Here is a 4,202-nt window from a genome sequence, read left to right on the forward strand (position 1 = left end):
TCGCCAGCTATTGGCATTTAAACCACCATTTTTAAAGATGTAAATATTGTTCTATGTATAATGTTTGCAATAGATTAAAAATAGGTTTAAACGTAAACAATTGTCAGTTTTTCAGTTACAATTATAAACTTACCAGCATTGAATTGTAACTATTACCAGTTACCAGCCCTGGTGATGTGTAGGCATGTATCTCGTCGATCTTTCGATAACTGTTTATTTTTCTCTCTTTGAATCTCGATCACTTAAAGAAAAAATTACTTTTGTTTATCTCTGTTCTGTCTGAATAGTTTAGTATCGTACAAAAGGTAAGTATTATGTAATTGCTCGTTGGTAAAAGAGTAGCCCAAGAGTTGGCGGTGGGTGGTGATGACTAGCTGCCTTCCCTCTAGTCTTACACTGCTAAATTAGGGACGGCTAGCGCATTTTGTTCATATTGTATAAACTGGTAATGAATTTATCAGTAGAGAATTATATAATCTCTAGTCATCTTTAAAATAAAAGCCAACTCTAAGCATGATTTTTCAAAATTCAGATGACTTTCTTATGCCCTCCAGTGACACAGCAGTATGTCTGTGGACTTACAACGCTAAAAACCGGGTTTCGATATCTGTGGTGGGCAGAGCACAAATAGCCCATTGTGTAACTTTGTGCTTAATTGGTACAGTATAAGTGCTTAAGTGTTATAATAGAGAATACTAAATGTTATGTATGCAATACTTTCATTCACCCAAGATGGATTTTCAGTACAGAAGGATTTGTTTTCTTATTTGTTTTGTTTCTAATTCTGACAAGATGGGAAGAATCCTTCCGGCACCACTCATTATCAAAGCTTAGAGTACTTATATTTCCACGAATAGTAGCATTCACCATTACATTATAACGCCTCCACGGCTGGAGGACGAGCAGATGCTGCGACGGGACTCGGTCCAAAGATCCACAAATTGATAGACAAGTGCTCTAACCGCCAGACCGTGCCAGGCAATGTACCGAAGGCATAAAAAAGACCAAACTGAGTTTTGCACAACTTGGTGCATTCATTCATTCATTCGAAAGAGAAGGTCTACAACGAGTTTTCAGAAATAGGATTGAACAAATATTTTAGCAAATAATTAGATGGACTAAAAGATGGCATCACTAAGCTTGCAATCAGGGGTAAGAGACGTCACTTTTGTTACGTATAATAGTCGAGAGTTTGAACTGTTGCATATTTCTGAAAGAACTACCTAGAAGTTGAAACCAATGTAAACATTTTGACATATAACTGATTACTGCCCATAATTATTTTAAACAGTAATTATAGAATACTATAAAACACATTTTACTTAAGTTGAGTGAATTCTAATGAACCTAAAACAATTCACTTACCATCAGTATAAACCGTTGAAATGTATGTCCAGTTATACTGCTTCAAGATATCAACAAGAACTTGGGCCTGGAATTTGTCACTAGGGACAACACGAAGAAAGTATTTATAAAAACTTTTATCACTTAGATCTGAGCTCGTGGCAGAATAGCCTATCTGAGAGATGTTAAACAACTGAAGTAAGTTCTGGACCTGAATGGTTACCGTACTTGAACCTGGACCTATCATCCCTACAAGATTCTTCATCTCTGGTTTAGGACAGTTGGGATATGCTGTGTTCAAGGCGTTATCCGTGTCATTCCTGTCTTCTTTACTACTTGTAGAGATAGCGTCTCGGATGAACTCTATACTTTGTTCTAAGGCTATTGGGGAGTACCAACAAGAATCTCGGATTTCGATGCCAAGTGTTGTGTTTGGAAGTACTGTTGAGTCATTGTTAATTTTGTCTATTGTCTGAAAAGCGGCTTCCACGCGTTGAATTCCATATCCTTCCCGGACATCTCCACATGTTCGTGTTTGGGCCTGTTTTTGATCAGGAGAATGATGAACAGAGAATAAAGCTCCAACTATCATGTCACCTTTTATGGTTGCAATGTGACGACGCTGAGATGTCGCTTCAATGACCGTAATCGTTAGGTAAATTAAGAAGAAAACAAACTTAGTTATACATTGCAATATGACAGCCATTTTTAAATCAGACTTCAGTTTGATCTTGCTGACAAATACTTTGGCTTGATGCCTTTTGCAACTGGCTTATTTTAGCACAGTGATTATGTACACGTTTACCAGCTTTCGAAATGTTCAGTATCAACTTCTGAGGGGAATGAATGTAAACAAACATCAATCCACAAGAAAAAAATCCCAAAAGTAATTGGTTTCTGAAAGAAAAAGAACATTTAAGTACATGAATATTGATATCAAACTTTAAATACTTCATTTTCAACCTTTATAAAAATAGATCTAAACATTTCATAAATGCGTATTCCTTAGTTTTTATACTGTTATTAACAAGTGTTCAACTTTTCAAATCATAGGAGATTCTACGAAATAAGAGCAACTATACAATATTGCGTTTGGGAAAAAGGCTAGTAAGAAAAATATGTTTAATTAATATAATAAATAAATGTTAAGCATCATTTTAACAAGACATGTGATCAGCACAATCCATTAAACAGTACCGATCGCTCACAATACAGAAGTTAAGGAACATAATACTAACGTTTGAAAAACAATTCATATTTCTGTTCAGTAACACCGAATACTGTATAGAGCACACGTTAACCGTAATCAACATAACCTCTGCGCTACTTGTACACTTTCCACAGATTACTCGGCTGAGAACGTATAAAACGTGTGATTATCAAACAGAACTACGGTTTACCTTTGATCAGAAGGTAGGAAATCACTGATAGGTGATTTATTTTCAGTGATAACGCTCTGAAGTTTCTTGTCACGTAATAATCAACAAACCAGTAAAACAAAAGTTCTGCCCATTTAGATTAACTGAAATACTTATCCATTAATATTTTAAAGTCACCATGTAATAATATTGCATACAGTAAGTACCGCCACACACATGATATAATCTGAAACTCAAGCCAAACCGCCACACACACACATGATATAATCTGAAACTCAAGCCAAACCGCCACACACACATGATATAATCTGAAACTGAAGCCAACACGTACAAACTGCTAAGTATTTCTAATATACCCAGCTCCAGGAAGTGAGGTAATTGAAGTATTGCCCTTTACGCTTGTCAGACGTTGTATTTAATAATTCCCCTTTGGCTTATCGGGGGGGAATTGAGAAAGTTGACGACAACAGTGAGGGAATGCCAGACATTGTGTATGAACAATAACATATGAGTGAAAGAGCACGAACAAACTACACAATACATAAATGTCCATGTTTCAGACGAACTGAGTACGATTACAATGTATAAAACGAATTCTATGGTAATATCAGTGGAAAATTGATTGATTCATTTTATTCTATTGAACAACCATTTCTTGATGCTGCAAAAGATTAAGATGGCCTAACATTCCGAAATCAACGTATTTCAACCACCTTTTGGTTTATAACAAACAACATTACCCTTATAAACAAGAAGATAAGCTGTTAAGATAACACATTTATCTATTAATGACGATATTCCAGGTTTGGCTCAAAGTTTAAGGTCATCTTTCAAGTATAATGTAATGTATCAAAATAAATGCGAACAATCTGATTAACAGACTTCCAAGGTAGAGAAGATTAATGAATATTCGTAAGAGTCTAAGTAGTTAAAAATAGGAGTTCGTTAATTGTTTTCAATCTCATAGAAGTTAAAAAATCGTCAAAAAATCTCGAATGACCTTAATATTTATGAAATCAAAAAGACATAATTAACTGTAAATGTTATGAAATTAAAATGTGCATACCTCATTTATTCGTGCTTTTTTATGTTAATAAGGAACTGAGAATGCCTTAAACGTGGCAACATGAAACATTTAGGTAAGTTTCGTCGAATCTTTTACACTATCGATTATAAATAACTTTATTGACCTTTCACTCTCATGGCCAGGTGGTTAAGGCACTCGACTCGCAATCTGAGGGTCGCGGGTTCGAATCCCTGGCACACCAAACATGCTCGCCCTTTCAGCCGTGGGGGCGTTATAATGTGACGGTCAATCCCACTATTTTGATCCTTGTTTCATTTATTTACAGACACAATTGTTACTATGTTTGTTCATAGTGTATAAACTGGTAATGTGGTAGTATTGTTACTATGTTTACATTTTCATTTATTTACAGACACAATTGATCCTTGTTTTTACTACCACATTACCAGTTT

General features: G+C 35.3%; 1 pseudogene; it reads right to left on the reverse strand.

Annotated features, from left to right (window-relative positions):
• Positions 1-784: 784 nt before the first annotated feature.
• LOC106464711 lies at positions 785-2,999 on the reverse strand (annotated as a pseudogene).
• Between the last annotated feature and the right edge of the window lie 1,203 nt (positions 3,000-4,202).

This window comes from Limulus polyphemus, unplaced genomic scaffold (genome assembly GCF_000517525.1).
Source record: "Limulus polyphemus unplaced genomic scaffold, Limulus_polyphemus-2.1.2 Scaffold1724, whole genome shotgun sequence".
Lineage (NCBI taxonomy): Eukaryota > Metazoa > Arthropoda > Merostomata > Xiphosura > Limulidae > Limulus > Limulus polyphemus.